The sequence below is a fragment of the Sorex araneus genome, chromosome 1 (genome assembly GCF_027595985.1).
Source record: "Sorex araneus isolate mSorAra2 chromosome 1, mSorAra2.pri, whole genome shotgun sequence".
NCBI classification, from domain to species: Eukaryota; Metazoa; Chordata; class Mammalia; order Eulipotyphla; family Soricidae; genus Sorex; species Sorex araneus.
Window position 1 is genome coordinate 263,593,063 of NC_073302.1, and position 20,375 is coordinate 263,613,437.

The 20,375-nt window shown below is 34.8% G+C and overlaps 1 non-coding gene across 1 annotated transcript; it reads left to right on the forward strand.

Moving 5' to 3' along the window:
• Positions 1-20,007: 20,007 nt before the first annotated feature.
• Positions 20,008-20,155, forward strand: LOC129401206 (U4 spliceosomal RNA). Its single transcript, XR_008628147.1, has one exon. It is a non-coding gene; the product is annotated as a U4 spliceosomal RNA (small nuclear RNA).
• Positions 20,156-20,375: the final 220 nt, after the last annotated feature.

Below are 20,375 nucleotides of genomic sequence, written 5' to 3' on the forward strand. Positions count from 1 at the left end.
AATGTATTGATTGTTTCTAACTTTTGTTTTCTTTGCTTTTTTTGGGGTTAGTTTTGTCTTCTTTGGGGACCACACTCTACAGTGTTCAGGTGCAATTTTAATATGCTGATTTAGGGTCACTATTAGTGGTGTTAGAGGATCTATAGAGTTCGGGATTGATTCCAGGATTTGTGCATGCAGCGAATGTATTCCAGTTCTCTGAGCTTTATCTCCCTTCTTTCTTTCTTTCCTCCCTCCCTGCCTCCTTCCTTCCTTCTTTCCTTCCTTCCTTCTTTCCTTCTTTCCTTCCTTCCTTCCTTCCTTCCTTCCTTCCTTCCTTCCTTCCTTCCTTCCTTCCTTCCTTCCTTCCTTCCTTCCTTCCTTCCTTCCTTTTCTCCCTCCTCCCTCCTTCCCTCCCTCCCTCTCTTCTTTTCTTCCTCCCTTACTTCCTTCCATTTTGAATAAAGACTCCAACCATAAATGGAAGCTTTTACATTAAAGACTACATATTTATTTTTTGTACTAATTGACTGATCATCATATTATGAAATGTTTTACCTCTTAGATTAAGAACGTATTGCAATTTTTAAGAAATCATTAAGATTTCTAAAATGTGAGGCCAGAAAAGTTATATAATGATCAACTTTCTGAGTTTAAATTGTATGTTAGTCTAATAAGAGTGGTAGAAAGCCATTTGTTACACTTCACAATTATGATAAGAGAAGAATTTTTACATTTTTACATTGACTTTTCCATTCCCTAAGCCTTTAAAAATGGTCACTGGTTCTCATATTCAAGAAAGTAAAGTCTGTTATCCACTCTGGTGGAGGCTATTCCCTTGATGGATAAGCCAGGATGTTTGGTTGTTTGTTCTGTGGAGTGAAAAGTCTCACAGAGATCAGAAAGTGACAATTTTTATTATTATAAAAAAAAACTGGAAGCAGAAGTCGTCATGTCGTATCACCAGAAAAATAAAAAAATCCATTTCAAACTCATGTCTATACAGGTGTCATGATCTGATCAATGTGAATTACCCCATTTATCCTGAGGTTATGCAAATCATCCGTCCTTTTGCTCAAGAAAATACATAGAAGTGGATAGTTACGGGGCTTCTGAACAAGTGAGGGGAAGAACAAAGTAGGGAGATCAAAAGATAACCTTTCATTTCCAGTCACTTTAATATCAAGAGGTGGGTATTACACAAAATACACAAATAACTGAAATTTTTGGAATATTTATTGATGCAAAATTTATTGGTAGGAAGTTTATATGATTGAAAAATTATATAATCTATGAAAATATGTTTCTTTTTGGCATTCTTGTTAATTATAATAGTTTCATTGCTATTGTCATTCTAATTATATAATCAGTATTAGACTACAAAAAATACTAGCCATGCAAGCTTGATTAAGTTTTTAGTTTTTATCAATAAGAGCATACACATGTGCAACCTGATTATTTAGTACCCTAATGGTTGAAACTGTTTGCTTAGGGAGAAATCTATGCCTATGTGTTAGCATTTCAGTAGCTGTTGGCCTCTCAACCTTATTATACATTTACTTTATTTGTTTGGACTCAAAAATCTATATAAAGGTGCATGCCAATCTTTCTATTGATAGGAATATGATGTAGTTCTAAACTCATTAAAGTAAGGTATACAACAGTCTGATATTTCTATAACTAGAAATACCAGGTGATGTTAATCTCTTATAGAAATAATTCACCATGCTTCAATATTAGCATCATGTTTTGTTCTCCAAACAACAACAGGACCGAATACAGATAACAAAACTAGGAATAAGCTCTGAGCACTACCCAGTGTGACTGCCCCCCACAAAAAAAGAAAAAAATACAGAGACAATTAAATTGTGTTTGTAATGCAATACATTGCTGTCATGATACAGCATGTTACTGGTTAAATTACCTAAGAGTTGGGTTGTTGTGAGACTGCTTCTTGTTTTAATGACTGTTTAGCTACATATTTGTAAAATTGGCTTAGGTCTTAAGAACCAGATTTGTCTTTTAATTAGAGGCATCACTTTCTTGATGAAGAAGAATCTTTAGGGATTTGTCCCACATAATATTATTTTAAATTGGAAAGAACAGTTTGAAGGTGAGATAGGTGAAGTTGATATGACTATGGCATTTTTCCCAAATGTGAGCCAATATATCTTTATTAATATACTTTAGCAGATCAATTTGTAGCTACGAAACAGAGATAGAATGAATCTTTTAGAAAAAAGTTCTAGTCAGCTGTGAGATTGGCAACTGATATCATAATATTAAAGGGACTAAAGCTGAATTAATCATTGCCTTGATTATATTTCAAACTTTTTTCTAAGGTACTCAATTAAATCTGTATGTACATCTAAATATTTTCTAGAAAGGCTGTTATAAAATTTCACATGTATAATGTACTGTTTACAAATTTGAAATAGGCAATTGTTCAGATTTTTTGTTCATTTCTAACTTGTGACATAAGGGTCAGTAATGCATCTTATTCTTCCACTATAGAACAGTGCATTCCCTCAGACCATTATCAACAGATGTTCATCATACCAAAAAAAAGCACAAATCCTTTTATTTTGTTTTTTTCTGTACAGGTATATTAAATACTTATCAATAGTTAAAGCAAAATATTAGACTAAAAGTTTATTCACAATGATAGAATGGTGGCTATTCTCTTAATAAAATCTTTCTAGTCTGCAGAAAAGTTTGAGTTTCTGAGCCAAAAAGTTATTATATTTTAACATTATCCTGAGTTTTTCTAATAAGCCTTTAGTGAAATATACAAGTTATGTATTTCTCCTTCTGATTATGATGCTATTAGTATTATTGGTATCGGTATTTTTTAACAGTAAAATATTGTCAAACTTTATGAATATAGAAAATTCATATCTGCATTTAAAACTGAGTTTTGTAGTAGACAACACTGTGGGTAACAATGGGTTATTCAGTCTATGTAACAATGAATGAGCTTGAAGTTTCAGGGTTTTTTGATTTTTTTTTTGCCCAGTAACTTCTAGAGAAGTATGGACGATGATAGCTTCATAACAGTTGCAGTCAATAAAATTATGGCATCTTATTTCATTTTAATATGAATTTAGGGGTAGGGAATTTTGTGTTTTGCTTGAGGGAAAGTACTGAGTCTACAGACAATAAAATTCAGGGCTGATTCCTTGCTGTATACTCAGGGATCACTCCCAACAGTGTTTGGTTGACTAAGCACCAGGGATCAAAATAGGGTTGGCCAAGTGCAAGGCCACTATCTATCTTATACCTTGTACTATCGCTCTGGCCCCAAGTCTTATGTAGTTGTCAATTTTCTGGTGAGTTCCTGTTGGAAATATGGATACAGATTTGTAGTCTCTTATTATTGACAGAGGGACCACTAAATTTTCCATCTAATTTTCCCTTCACCTCCCATATGGAGAACAACTTAATTATTCACAGCTGCTTATTAACCATCTAATGTTGTTTGTGAGATAATTATCTAAGATTACAAGGGAAATAGATTTACTTATGAAATTGTGCATTTGACAAATCTTTCATTAACTTTAAAATTATTATAATAGAAGAAATACTTATTTAGCAGCTTCTATGTGCCAAGATCTTTGCATAAGCGTATGTACTAGCAGTTCATTTAATTATCTTGACAACTACATAAAACATGTTACTATTTCATCCTAAATTTAGTGCTAGGACCTTGGGTCCAAGAGAACTTAAGCAACTCCCAAGGTTATACAAATAAATGACAAGAATTGGAGATATCCAGACTAGATTCAGGCTTTTAGCCCTAGTCTCTGCAATCTCTGAATCCTCAATTCACCTTTTGAAATATTTATAGTCCTTTGGGTCATTAATTTGTTATTTTTTCTACAAGAGCTCTACAAGTTAATGCTTTCCATAATTATTATTTCAAGCAAATGTTTTTATTCGATGTGAGCATTTATATTTGTATAATTTTTTTAATGGTAGAGTAACACATTCTTAATTTTCTCTTATTGCTCTCTTTACTGGATATTTTGTTGTCTGCAGGCATTATTCTGTTATGTTATTAGTTTATGGCAGCTTATTAATTAGTTTTGTTAAGAAGACATTAATAGAGCTCAGAGGTTATGAAGAAAACAGTTGTTTAGACACTAGAAACATGCATTTGTGTCCTTGTAAAGATTAGTCCCATTGGTTTCAAAAGACAAAAATAAAATCTCTTTGAAACTTTAGTCATCATAGTAAACATCCTGCGATTGCCATTGGAACAATCTTAGAGCAAGTCCTTATAAAGACAACTCCCTCGGATATCCATCAATGCTTCTCTATACAGCAAAACAAAATAAATAGAAATTTACTCGTAACTCTTGCAAAATTGTCCTTTTCAAATCAGCTTATACTTTTAGAAAGAGAAAGGTAGAGTTATATGACAGAGAAATGGAAGATATACCCTTCCATATTTATGAAGCAACTATAGCAGATTGAAACTATATATTGGCAAAACATCATTCTATGGTATTATAGAAGTCTGAAAAATAGCACTGAGCTTATATTAGGAAAGAAGCTTCTACTCTTATCTGAAATAACTTGAATTTTTTGCTGCAGATGCTTCTCTAGGAGTGTAGAAATGTAGGGTAAACTTTTAACATAAATACAGATGTTTTGAATAGAAGAGATAAATTATGCCATTTAATATAATGTATTAACAACAGTATGATATTTGAAGTTTAAATTTATATAGAATATGTGGATACTTCCAAATGTATTTAGGTAAATTTTATATTGCTTTGGGAAATCTTGGATAAATGTAATTGATCAATAATAGAATTTTAAACTACTAAAAAGTCTTACTATAGTGATATTGCAGTCCAATTAAGTTTAGAACATTTTTAAAACATTAAAAAGAATAACCAAAAAATGATTCAGAAATACTATGACAACAAAAATATCATTTCTATTAGTTATTTTTAATAAGTACAAATATTTGACATGTCTTGATTTTTTTTCTTTTTGGTTCACACGAAGCGATGCACAGGGGTTTACTCCTAGTTCTGCACTCAGGAATTAGTCTTAGCAGTGCTCGGGGGACCAGACAGGAAGCTGGGAATAGAACCCAGGTCGTTCGAGTGCAAGGTAAATGTCCTACCCACTGTGCTATCACTGTAGCCCTCGACATATCTTGAGTAAATAAATTTATTTACAATAGCTGCTTTAGTATTTAAAACTAATTTGACCAACATCAGAATAATTGTACAGCAGATAGAATATTTGACTTTCATGTGGCAGACCCGGGTTCGATCCACAGTGTTCCATCAGGAATAATCCTTGAGCACACAGCCAGGGTTAAGCCCTCAACACTTATGGGTGTGGCCCAGCAAACATTCCTTTTTGACTTTCTAAAATATTTTAAATATTTTTCCTATTTAAGTTGAGTTTTTTCTTTCAAATTGTTCTTTTTATTCTGAGCTCTCTCCAGCAAATAGTTAATGTTTATATTTCTATATTAATAGTTCAAAGGTATATTCATGAAATCATTGCTTTTCTCAGTATCTCAGAACGCTTTCAGCTCATTTTGCAATCACAATATCACTCCAACGATTTTAAAGTATTCGTTATAACAATGGTTAGCTTCTTTACTTCAAAATGCATATTTGTTTGTCCCTGGTACTATAAGAAATTAACCTGTAGTTAGAGGTTTGTAGAAATAGAAATTCGTCTTATAGTTCAAACAATCTGAAAAGTAAAATATAAATTTCAGCAGGGCTACACTCATTCTCGTAGCTTCTAGGGAGAATTTTTTTTAATTGGCCTTTTTTTCCCTCTCAAATTCTGCTATAGCTGGATTTCTGTACTATACATTAGCCATTCTTGTATCAATCCAATTTGGTGTTTCTAGCATCCGTATTCTACTACTAACTCATTTTCCTGGCTTTCTCTTATAATGAAACTTGGAATTACATTAGAACCATCTGGATAATTCAGGATAATATTCCCACTCAAAATTTTTAACTTAATAATAACTACAAACTCGAGCAGGAGTGGGAAACGGCCAGCACCCATGTGTGGATTTGGCTCTGATAATGATAAGACAGATACAAATGCTTCTCATCTGTTGCCCGTGGTGCATATTCCTGTATCATACAGCATGGGAATCCAGTTACAAATACACAAATAGGCTTTAAAAAATATTTCCTTACCATTGAAATCAATGCACCATTTTGATGCATTAGAATGTGAGCATTTAGGGGACACTATTACTCAGGGTACTGCTAATCTCATCTGCCAATGATTTCTTTTTTCTGATTTAGAACAATTAAGACAATAAATGTACATGGAAAACCTATGGATGTAAGTAAACAATAATGATTTATTTGATTAATAGAATTTATGCAGAACTCCAAAATGGAAGACTTAAGTGATACTATAAAATGTTGAAAAAAATGAAAACTGAAAGTAAACAACATAAGATTTAGAATATGAATAGAGAATTGGATTAGCAGAATGAACAGAAATTAATTGTTACAATTATACAAAATTAATTTCCAAAATCTTGTCTGGGTATGAGTGCTGAATATGATATCAACAATGTATTTAAAATTAAATTGAAATAATCCTAATTCCCATTTTTGGAAATATAAAAAGGACTCAAATAATTTTAAATTATCCCTATAAAGTCTTTAACTATAGTCATAAACAGTAATAATTCCACATTTTCTATAACAACATTACTAGTGTTTTTGTTCATGCAAAATTTCAATTTTTAATTTTTGTAGGGGTCATTTCTGACAGTGAGTGTGTGTGTGTGTGTGTGTGTGTGTGTGTGTGTGTGTGTGTGTAGCTGGGCGCGCAGACACAAGGACACAAGCTTGTCAGAACCAGAGGGCATATAGTACTAGGTATAGCGCTTCAGACCTGCCACCTGCAAAGCATGTATTCTAATCCTTGAGTCACTGTCACTGTCATCCTGTTGCTCATTGATTTGCTAGAGCGGGCACCAGTAACCTCTCTATTGTACAGGCAAAAATATCTCTACTAAAGTGAGATCATATTTATAAAAATACCATATTTACACCTAATGAAAAATCTACATACCACTTGACTGTAGATTTTTGGTGTAAAATTAATTTTGTTCTATGTTTCTACAGAAACAGACATTGGAACACACAGAGTATAATCATTTGAGAAAGCAATTACTACGTGTATGCCATTTACACACATGTAAATCACAGTTTAATTTTTTAATTATGGAATTTTTATAAAAAAAATGAACTTCAGTCAAATTTTTATTTGGTTATCTATTAGAAGCCGTGAGTTCACTCACGGCTGCTTCTCCCGGAAGGGACCATAAAATGAAGCCCCCATAACCATGCCACCGGATTCTGCGCCACACTGTTTTTACTCGGGGATCCCCAGAGGGGAGCGGGTGAGAGCCTTCCCCGCCCCAAGGGACCCAGCCCCAGCAGCCGACCTCTATAACCCAACAGCCACCAAACTCATGGCCGCTTCTCACACGCTCTGGCCGAGCTTCACATACAAATGAACATATTCCTGGTATCATAAGACTCCCTACTCATTTTCCATACTTCTCGGAGAGACTGGCAAGCTACCGAGGACATCCTGCCCCCACAGCACAGCCTGGCAAGCTACCTGTGACAAAAAGAGTAACAACAACGTTCTCTTCATGTTCCTGGAGTGAGCAGACGCCATTGTGCTACACAAGCACATGACAGGGACAAATGGAGACATTACTGGTGGCTGCTCGAGCAATCGATGAGCAAGGGGATGACAGCAATACAGAGTGAGTGATCTATTAAAAGCAAAATATAAAGATGCCAGAGAAATTTTTTTAAGTTTAAATACATGTTGTCACTTTTGAAATATCTTATTCTACATAATAACATAATCCATGACACATGGTAGATGATGCCAGGACAACTATTATTTGAGTAGGAAAACAACAGCATTCCACTGCAGCTACTTATTTATTCTGAGAATTTACTCCCTGCATTTTGTGTCAGTTTTTGGTCTTCGTGCTCTGAAACCTACAATGGAAAACTTAATATAAACCTAGATTTTACAAGAACAATTTTTTACGTGTTTGAATTTGAAGTTTTCAAAGCTGACTACTGATTTTTTAAAATTTTTCTTATCTCCTATGAAGATTCTATATCATATTTAAAATGTAATTCTATATAACACTAAGAAGGATTTGAAAAGAAAACTTTTTAAAACATGACAAAGTAGTTTACTTTTTTCCACTCTTATAGTAAGACAGACAGACAGACAGACAGACACACACACACACACCCATATACACACATGCACACATATACACACGGATCAACCATATCCCTTGTATACTACAAACTGTATTTCTTCCTAGGAGTTATAAAATAGAGACAATCTTTTCATCATAGGTATTGTCTATATTTTTCTTTAGTAGCTCTCAAAAATGTTCTATGTTTTCCTGATGGGAGCATGATTGGCAGGAAGTAAATACTTTATTTATTTTAACGGTGATTTTTTTTAAATTTTGTAGAACATAATCTCATTGATTCTCCACTTTTGCATAAATATTATTTATTTTCACTTCCCAAAAGGTATTATTGTATCTGCTACTGACTTTGTTTTCATGATATATCTCAGTTGCTAAAATCAATCTTTCAAGATGATTTGAAGAATAAAGTGAAAATGGACAAAGTATACAAAGATAAAGAGAGAGATCTCTGTGTTAGCCCTTCTTTATTTTTGGTAAAAATTAACACTAAAAACTAATTTAATCACTTAACTTATGATTTTAAAGTGTCATAATATTTTATTGTAAACATTAAATATTTTGTGTATGGTGCAACAAACCAAATATACAAACACACACATATATATGCATATGTTACTGGTGCCTGATAGTACAAATCGATGAGCAGCAGGATGACAGTGAATATATATATATATATATATATATATATACATATATATACATATATATGAATATATATAATTGTGTGTGTTCCTTTTGGGGTCACACCCAGCACCGCACAGGGGTTACTCCTGGTTCTTCTGTCAGGAATTAACCCTGGTGGTGAGGACTATATGGGATGCTGGGAATCGAACCTGGCTCAGCTACATGCAAGGCAAACACCCTACCAGCTATGCTATCGCTCCAGCCCCCAAACGAAATATTTTAAAGAAATTAATTTATTATTTTGTTTCTAATGTTAATTTTTTAATTAGCGTGATACTAGTTCCTATAGAAAAACATGAAATGTTACAAGTTTAACAAAATTTTCCATTTTTGCTTTGATTTAGTCTTAGATTATAGGTATACCAATCAAAATAAAGTGATACACCATTCAGAGGTTTATATTATTTTGATTTTCACCCTTAACAGTTTTTTTAGAGTAATTTAATGTAAGATTTCAACCATCAGGAAGAAACTGTCATGCTGAAAGCAAAAATAAATTTTAAAATTAAAAATAATTATCAAAATATTATTTTGTATTTATGATATATTAAAACTATCTTACATCCATAATAAACCAAAAGGCATTCTCAAATTAAATGGTTTAATTATATTATGATGCTCATGATTAAGTTTTTTTCTCCATTTTAATTTTCTCAAAAATCTCAGATAAATACCTCCCCAAAATACTGACATCAAGTACAGGATTTTGAACCTGGTCAAACTAATAATTTAAGAAGACAAATGCCATGTATAATTGATTTTATTCTAATATACTTTGAGTTCAGTGTGATGTTATGACCTTCAACTATAGTCTTGTGACTGTTCCCTATTATCAGTTTGAAGCACTAGATTAAAACATGACCTTTAACAATTACCAAAAGAGATCATCTGTGTTTTCTCTATTCAAGGAGTTATGGGTTCTTTTAACCTTTGAAGAGAACTTTTATTCATCTGGTGTTATTTAAAAACCCAAATGACTTTTTGAGACCCTTTTAATTCTAAAAAGGGGAGATATTTAAAGAAGGACAAGGTAAGTATGAAAATTAAACATTTGATAATCAGTGTATAGACTCTTGCCTATGAGCCTCTGATACATTCAAAAGCATGTGATCATTCTGCAAATTAATGTCAACCCTAGAGAGAAAACCAAAGCCCCACAAATCTGTTGAGCTTCTGGATATTACCAAAGAAATCTCTGGTGAAACACTGGAATTACAGTTTGTCAGACTATATAAAGTCAAAGTTCTTAGTGTTTTACTTTCCACATAAGTATAGGGAGATGTTTATCACCTCCGCATATTAATAAAGAGAATTTTTTGGGGGGGTCACACCCGGCGATGCACATGGGTCACTCCTGACTCTGCATTCAGGAATTACCTCTGGCTGTGCTCAGGGGACCATATGGGATACTGGGAATCGAACCCAGGTTGGTCGCATGCAAGGCAAAAGCCCTACCGGCTGTGCTATCACTCCAGTCCTAATAAAGAGAATTTTAAAAAATGATAGAGTACTACAGTATTGGGAGAGAAGCCCCTTTTGTTCTGCTTTATAGTGCCATACTAGAATTTGGGCTCGGCCTGGGTGGATGTTCCCAAAGCATTCAGAAACCTGTTACATGTATATTTACGATCACAGGTCAATGTGGTCTTGGGACAGGTTGTGTCCGGCAGATGTGTGGGTGACAGCATATCCATTATGATCATAAAGGAAGAATGTAACCCTATCTATAGAACTATGATGAACAATGTAATCTATATCTATAGAAGTAAAATGAAACAATGTAATCCTATCTATACAACTGGGTATTGTCTTATCTCTTCCTTTGATGCTCTATATGCCACATATGAGTGAGATCATTTGGTGATGGTCTCTTTTCCTTCTAACTCACATGACCAAGCATGATTTTCCTCTAATTTCATCCAGGTTTCACCAAAGTGCATAGTTTTATCTTGACTGCAATCAGGAAATTATTAAATTTTGACAAAATGGATGGACAAGTTTAAATAGACTGAACTACATACATAAATTATCTTGAATAATTGGGGAAGGATATGTGTGAAAAATTACCCGTTTATCTAGGCTTCTGTGTAACCATGGAATATTCTGTATGGCCTCTCTTAAATAAATGCAGAGAAATAAGATACAAAAACTTTGACTACAAACAAAGTAAATAAAGTTTTACATATATTAACATACACATATTTCTTTTTGTGAATGTAAAAATTTTAAATGTAATTAAAGTTTAAAACACTGGTATAAAAAATTATTCTTTTTTTTTGCTTTTTTTTTTTTTTGTCACACCCGGCAATGCACAGGGATTACTCCTGCTCTACACTCAGGAATTACCCTGGTGGTGCTTAGGGGACCATATGGGATGCTAGGAATCGAACTTGGGTCGGCCACATGTAAGGCAAACACCCTACCCTCTGTGCTATCGCTCCAGCCCCATAAAAACTTCTTGATGAGATATGTTTTTGAGGAAAATGGAGCACATAAATGCTGTGATTACCAAAGAACATGGGAACTAAATATATAAATTATAAAAATTTATGCTGGAGAGGTAGTGCAGATATTATGGCTGATGTCTTGTGCGTGACTACTCCCTGTCTAATTTCCACATGGTTCCCTGGGCCAGGAACCAGGAGTAGTAGCCCCCAAGCACTACTGGATGTTGATCTAAAAACTCAACTAAAAGGAAATAAATTAAAACAAACCTTTTATAAGTGAAGATTTTATCAAAATATTTTCAAAGAATTTTAGAGAGCCAGTAAATATAGAAAAGGGAATAGAAAATATGATAATATTGTAAAGCAACTATTTTCTTTGGCTGCCTAAGAGTCATTGACAAAAATAGATAATTTACCTATATTTACCTGAAATATTCATAGGAAATAAGTTTAGTTGCTAAAAAAACCAACAACAAACACAAGTAAAATTAAAGTTTCAGGTGATAATCTGATAAGAAATGAATAAAATTTAAAAGGGAACTGATATATGTTGTCATCAAAGTGATAGATGTTGTCAACAAATTTTATCAGAATAAGATAGATATTTTGCTTTTCTTTTTGGGTCACACCCAGAAATGCCCAGGGGTTACTACTGGCTCTGCATTACTCTTGTTGGTGCTTGGGAGACCATAAAAAATGCCAGGGCAAATCTGGGACAACTGATGCAAAGCAAACTCCCATCCACTGTACTATGTTCAAGCCTCAGGATATTTAATTTGTTTACTTGGAATTTTTCAACAAAATTCCAAGTAAACAAATGGGCTGGACTGGTGGGAAAGAAAATATTTATCCTATACTTTATACTTTAATTAATATACTTTTAGTTTATACTTTACTTTATACTTTATTCTATGTCTCTTGCTCGCTTGCCTGGCTGTCTTCACCAGGGCCCCTTGGAGGGGGTGGGATGAGTTTCCCTCCCCACACCGAGCAGAGCCCCCGAAGCTGCATACCTCAGGAACCCAGCCACAGCCATGCACAAAGCCTCTCTCCACAGGTTCGGATGAGCTTCACGCATGAAGGAACCAGCAGAGGAACCCAGGTTTATGGGACCAGGGCTGAGATCTCCAAGTCTGCTCGGATCGGGACTGGGCCTCTTCTGCCCAGATCCACCATTTTCTACTAATTAGGCTGTCACACCCAGGGACTACCCCTGCGCCATGTAATCCCATCCACTGTCAACATCCAGGGAATATAAAACTAAGCTCCCGGAAGCAGAAGCGACATCTTATAGCCTAGTTCTCCTGGCAAGCTACCGAGAGTTTCCTGCCCTCATGGGAGAGCCTGGCAAGCTCCCTGTGCTGTATTCATATGCCAAAACCAGTAACAATGATGGGTCTCATTCCATTGACCCTGAAAGAGCCTCTAATGCGGCATCATTGGGAAGGACGAGTAAAGAGAGGCTTCTAAAATCTCAGGGGTAGGACAAATGGAGACATTACTGAGGCAGCTTGAGAAAATTAACTATCAATGGAATGATGATGATGATACTTTACACTAAACAAACAAACAAACAAAATATATATACATATATACATATATATGTGTATATATATGTATATATATATATAAGCTCTAGTCTATAATCACAAACATAAAAGATAGTATCTGCCAAACCTCTATATGGAAAAAAAGGGTTGATTAGAGAAAATCTTCACTACTCTGCCTGATACAAAGCTTATTAAACTGGCACTGGAGAGGCAGTCCAGGGGATAAGGCACTTGTGTTGCATTCATCTGACTCTGGTTCAATCCTGGGCCCCATAGAGGATTTTTCAAGTACTATCAGGAATGTTCCCTAAGCTCAATGCCAGAAATAAATCCTGAACACAGTCAGATGTGGCACCAAAGCAAAACAAAACAGGATTATTTAGACTATAATAACAATTTTAAGGGATAAATTCAATTATATCAGAATTCGCTTTGTTATATAAATAGCAGGAAGGAGGTCCACTTCCGAGACAGTCTTCACACAGCCTTCTCACATGGTGGAATAACTAGCAGCTCTGTGCTCTTATTTCATCCATGTAGGCTCTAATCTCATGACCTAAATATCTCCTACATGTCCACATTCCAGTAGGATTTCAGCACAAAAAAATGTGGTATGTGTAGGAAGAACACAATCATTCAGACTCTATTATTCTTCCCTGTCAATATATATCACTGTCATCCCGTACCTCATCGATTTGTTCAAGCGGGCACCAGTAACATCTCCATTGTGAGACTTGTTCTTACTGGTTTTTTTTTGGTGGGGGGGCTTTTTGGGTCACACCTGGCGATGCCAGGGGTTACTCCTAGCTCATGCACTCAGGAATTAACTTCTGGCAGTGCTCAGGGGACCATATGGGATGCTGGGAATCAAACCCAGGTCTGCCACGTGCAAGGCAAATGCCCTATCTACTGTGCTATCACTCTAGCCTGTTTTTCCCTAAACCCTCTAAAAGTCACGTTTTTCTCTAATTCTAAATATATCCTTTTTATCCACATAGTCACAAAAGTTTAGAAGTATTGAATATAAAATACTCCTGTAAACAAAGAAACACACCACAAATCACATGAAACCAAATCAAACATCAAATCTTATGAATTGGGAATACTCTTTAACTGGATGTCCTGCCATTCTGGCCCAGTGGAAAAATAATTCTTGCCTCTGGACATATACTGTCTAAATGTCCTTCTAATTAACTCAACATGAAGGAAAAGGTGAAAGTTTTCATAATTTTATCTTTTTCTCACACTTAATTCATCTCTTTCTCTATGCATAGAGGTTCTCCAGACATATTTTTCATTTTTCCATACTGTTTTTGAGTACAATATATCTAAGGAATTACTATCCCTTCTAATTAACACATGTACAATCTTATTTTAAAATATAGTTTAAACTTTGATTCTTTTCTCATTATATTTTAATTCTTATATGTATAATTTGTGGATTCATGAGAACTTCATGCATTTGTCAAATAGTACACATAAAAAGGCCTTTAAAACATTTATATTTTATACATTAGCATCATAAAAAATTATGATCATGATGATATGGAACACAACGTCTTTATTTGGCACCTCTATTAACTCTGCTTTTACTATTTTAGCTAAGTGATAATAAATATTTAATAAAATAAGTGGTGCTTAAACAACTCTTGATCACTCCTTGCTTATTGACAATTTATCTGTGGCTTCATTTCTTGTCTTTCATAAAACTTTCCATTTTTAAACATTTATAATTCTTTTTTACATTTTCTAACACTTTGCTTAAATTTAAAGTCAATACACTTGGCTTTTAAAAAATTTTATAGATCAAGTCCTTAATATCTTATTCAACACTGTTCTTATAACTTGACAGAAAAAAAGTTCTGGAGATATTGTCTATGTTATTAGAGAACCTTTTTATGTCACTTTTCATTTTAAATTACATTTTCTATCAACGTTGTTTAAATGAGTACTTAGAATAATTTTGATAGTATATGATCTTATAAATATTAATTTTGTGTTGTGAACTCTGTTTACAACGTGTCTGATATTTATAAGTACAATTCAAGTCACTGAAACAGTACTAATAAATTTGTAAACTAGCCATTTTATGCTTTTTCAATGAAGCCAAATAACAATTATTAAAATATTAATATTTTTAGTTAAAACTGTGTACTTTATAAAATAATAAATTTAAATGTGCTATTTACTACACATGTAGTATAATGAAAGTGCTACCCAATGCATGGATTAACAAGATCATTATGCCATAAAGGAGTTATAAGTAACTGACATATTTGATTATGCTGTTACTTTTAATATGTAACAACAAATACACATACACATGACAGAAATGCATAAATAGCAGGTGTCTTCCCAAAAAATATGTTATGAATTGCAGTGAAAATATTCAGAAATAAATTAAACTAGTTTCCTTGAAAAGTTAACATCCCTAAAATTATTTTATTAAATTTTGATCTACATAAGTCAAATAAAGACTATTCCTAACTTGTATAAAACTATGCATAAGGCAATATCCAATCAAACAATTTTATTTGAGGAATATGTCAAATTACCTAAAAATTATTCTACCCTTTTGCAAGCACCATCCTAAATAATTTGAGAACAGAGATGACATTTAAAAGTAAAGGAGAAAATGGAAAGCGAAAATGGTAAGAGGAAAGATGCATTTCCTTCGCTGATATTTAACACTATCACTTTTCTTAATTATCTATGACATTTCACCCATTCACCCACTATTCCATGTGCTCCCTTAGAGTCCACTTAAAAATTTTAAGAAGGGGGACCACTTGATTTAAGAACAAATTGCAATAGCTGTCATTTGATAAATCCAAACTTTTAATCTTAGTGCTAACTCCTAATATACAAGCAGATAGCACCACCTGTCTTATAAGTGGCTGAGTTAATAGCAGAGATTGTTGTAAACATACTACCAAGATCTACCTTGTCTCTGAGATTACATAAGGCAAAAAGACACTTGCATATCCAGCATTTAGGATAAGTAAGCTTTTGAAAATGAAAAATTAGACATTGCTTAGATTTTTACTTTATTAAATTGAACTTTAAAGAATATTAAAAACTATGCAAATCCTCATTAGCTTTGAATAAAATCTTCACTAACCAATCAAGAGTCTACCTAAATTCTGCTGATGCTATTCTATAAAAGATTTATTACTTTTATCACTTTATTCACTGTAAGCTTTGCCCATATCTATAACAACATGTGTATTGCTTTCAATTTTGTTGCAACATTTCATATATTATGTTTAATGTAAACAACATATTTCAAATGTAATGTTAACATTAAATTTATGTTTAATAGGGTTTTTTGCCTATGCAAAAAAATTCCATACTTATTGTAGGAGTAGTCTTATGCTATTTTATTTACTATGATACATGTGTACATTATGGCATATATAATAGATATGTTTTCAAGCATATTTAATGAAATAATTATACCTTACCATTAACAATCATTGCTGCTATTGTATCATATGCCTTAAGAGAAAAGTAAATCAAATAGTTGCCATGCATTTGAGATTTTAGAAAGACATGCATACTTTTTTAAAGCTTATTAAGATTTTGATTAAATGAACCAATTGGATTAAGATACAATCTTACTGACTGAGTCAAAAATAAACACAAGTTATTATTTAAATTGTTCCTGGCACTTTCCTCTGAAGACATTCCTTGGTAGCTTTGGAAAAGCAGCTAAAGTTGCTCCTCTCTCCTCTCTCCCGCTTCCTGGCTGAGAGGGAGCCTGAGGACTGGAGCGATAGCAAAGCGGGTAGGGCATTTGCCTTGCACACAGCCTACCAGGGTTCGATTCCTTTGTCCCTCTCAGAGACCCTGGCAAGCTACCGAGAGTATCCCACCCACACGGCAGAGACTGGTAAGTTACCTGTGGCATATTCGATATGCCAAAAACAGTAACAACAAGTCTCATAATGGAGATGTTACTGGTGCCCGCTCCAGCAAATCCATAAACAATAGTAGGACAGTGCTGCAGTGCTATTATTAAAATATGATGTTAGCAAAGACTGAGTGGATGCTGAAATAAAATGGTAGATACAATAATATGCTAATTAAGTATGAATGATTATTTCACACACATATGTATATATATATAATTACATGGAACAGTACTAACTCAAATGAAATGCAACGAAAAATTAATTTTGCATAGTAGATGTGATAACAGCACTATTGAAAATTTTTAAAAAACCATAAATTTACATACCAAACAAATACACAAAATAGCAATTTTATACACTCCAAATAAGATAATACATGTTTCAGGCAGAAAAGAAGGCAAAAGATGTGATATTTTTCTCTACCAACTAAGTTTAGAAAGACTTTTCCCAAAGTCCCTGGTAGGTGGTTGTCAAGGTCATGAGCTTGGCGCAGTTGAGGGTCTTCTATTGATATTCTTAGTGTCCTTAGTTCCAGTGGCGGAGCCTCTCTCCCAGAGCTCCCAGGACTTGTTTTATAAGCTGTAAGTGGTGCAGAAGAGCTGCTAGGGGTTGCAGTCTATATAATAGCAGACTAATGAGGGAGGCCTGAGAGCGAGGAAAAAAGGAAGGAATTTGTTAAGGGCAGGCAACAGACAGAAGGTTCTATACGTAGAGAGATAGGCAATAGTGTGCCTCTGAGAGAGTCTGGGTGTAGGTTCTTAGTGGCAGTGCTGAACTCTTCAGAGGAAGACAGGACTGATTCACAGTTTACGAGTCTAACCGTTGGCTGTCATTTTGCTGGGGTGCTATCTTTTGGATAGCTGTGCTTTGCAGGCTGTCTTCCGTACAGGGAGCCTCTGATGGGCTCAAAAGTTCCCCAGGTCCTTGTGGATTGCTGCTTTAGTTCCAGTCTGTCCTGCCTGCCCACTTCTGCCCCTGCTTTCGCTCTGGACCTGGAATTTCACCCATTTCTGTGGTGTTCCCTATTGGACTTCTCAGATGGGTGCTGTGTCTCAAAAGCTTTTTATGTGTCTAGACTGCTTTATCTTTCAGACTGTGTTTTTCTCCCAGTATAGATTATCAGGGAGTCTTCTCTTTCTGCAACAGAATGGTATATATGACACCTTATTTAAGATGTGTTATTCAAAAGGTTTGAGTTGGTAATGTTTGCTTTTAGTACATGGGCATCATGAGGTACTTGTGTGTACAGATGAAAACACAATAGTACACTTTTTTTTTTTAACTTTGCCATCAATTGAAGGTTATTTCAAAGATCTTTGTGGATTGTTCCGTATGTATTTACTTGTAAATGAAAATGTTGCAGGCAGACAGGGGACCCTGGGGAAATTAACAAAACAAACAAACAAATAAACAGAAGAAATAGCCCAGCACTTGCAGTAGTCATCCTAAGGTTTGAAGAACACACCCCTGAGATGTGAATCAAGAGCTCCTCAGAAAGGATGAATCTGAGGTGTTAGCCGGAAAACAGAAAGCAAAGCTCCAGCGAGAGAAGGGTAGAGCCCTCAGGTCAGTTGAAGCTATGGGAGACTCCAACAATCCTGATAAGTATCTGTAAAGACTAGAAGAGCTCTAGGCTTTCCTTGCTCAGTGCCCACGTTAAATTTTATGTAAGCAGAGAACTCTAGGACAAGATAAAAGGACCACCCCTTCCCCCCACCCCCCAAGGCAATGGTCTGTGTTGAAATCTGGAATGACTTTCCTTGACTTTTCTTTTGTACAAATTGCCTTTCCTCACACCAGCCTGAGTCCCTGGGTCTCCAAGAACATGTTGGTGGGACCCTTTTCCCTGCTGTGTGAAACAAGGGTTTCAGGTTAAGCTTGGCAGCTGCCTTGTCAGGCTGGCTGGTCGTGAGTGTCTGCAGCTTAGCTGCATTTTCTAGTCCTCACCCATATCAGTCCTTTTTATCCCCCAGGTGTCTGAACTGCATCAGGCAGAGGTGGAAGCACGGATTTTTTTTCAAGCTACCTCACTTGGTCCTTTGCTCCCTACTTTAACAAGTCACCCACAACAAAAACAATGGAACAAAGGCATAAAGAATTATGTAGTAATTGGAGAAGTGTTAGACTATTAATATTTTGTTATTGATTAGAAATATATATGTGCCATTCAGAAATGTCACAATGACAAGATCTTTCTATATTGTATGGAAATCTCCCAATTAGGAGATGGTTTGTATTGTAATTATAAACCAACAAATCCAAAACAATAAACATATATTCTGTTGTTAAAATTTTACCACAGGACAACCTTCATTATCAACAATCATATGTCATACATTATTGTTCTGCTCTTTTTTTTTAAGTTTTTATTAGTGAATCACCATGAGATACAGTTACAAACTTATGAACTTTTGTGTTTGCACTCCAGTCATACAGTGATCATTTACCCATCCCTCCACCAGTGCCCATTCTCCTCCAACAATTTTCCCAGTACCCCTCCCACCACCCACACCCCAACCCCCACCACCCCACCCTGCCTCTGAGGCAGGGCATTTCCTTTTGTTCTCTCTCCTTTTGGGTGTTGTAGTTTGCAATAGAGGTATTGAGTGGCCTTCATGTTCGGTCTATAGTCTACTTTCCACATGCATCTTTCAACCTGAATGGGCCCTCCCAACATCCTCTACTTGGTATTCCCTTCTCTGTCTCAGCTGCCTTTTCCCCCAGCATGTGAGTCCAGTTTCCAAACCATGGGGCAGACCTCCTAGTCCTTATCTCTACTACTCTTGGGTGTTAGTCTCCCACTCTGTCACCCTATATTCCACAGATGAGTGCGATCTTTCTATGTCTGTCTCTCTCTTTCTGACTCATTTCACTTAACATGATACTTTCCATGTTGATCCACTTATATGCAAATTTTATGACTTCATCATTTCTAATAGCTGCATAGTGTACCATTGTGTAGATGTACCAAACTTTCTTGAACCAGTCATCTGTTTTTGGGCACTCCATTTTTCCCCCAGATTTTGGCTATTATTGCCTATTAAATGATTATTTGGATTTACCCTCCAAATAAAAAGTAAATACATTGTTTTCTTACTGCACTATTCATGGCACTTCCTTTAAGAAGCACTTGATATAAACATGTCATTACAAGTAAAAATTTGAACTTTGTGCAGTGGCAGTATTGTAGCCAGTGAGATTTATCCAGACACAATTATCACTAATTGAAAACTTTTCCCAGTACCCCACCATGATGACTTGAAATACAGTCATCATGTTGGCACTGGCAATTTTTGAGAATCTTTACGGAGACTAACAAGAAAAAAAAAGTGGCTATTGTACAGTCAAGACAATCAGAATTTACTATGAATTATATATGTAATCTCTGGATAGGGAACAAATAATCACCCACTAAATGGCAATATATACTGAACACTATTGATAAACTAATTAATGTTGATGTATTATAGAATTGCATGTCTCTCTTTGTGTGTACACTATACACTATAAATAATAATATATGCACAAAATA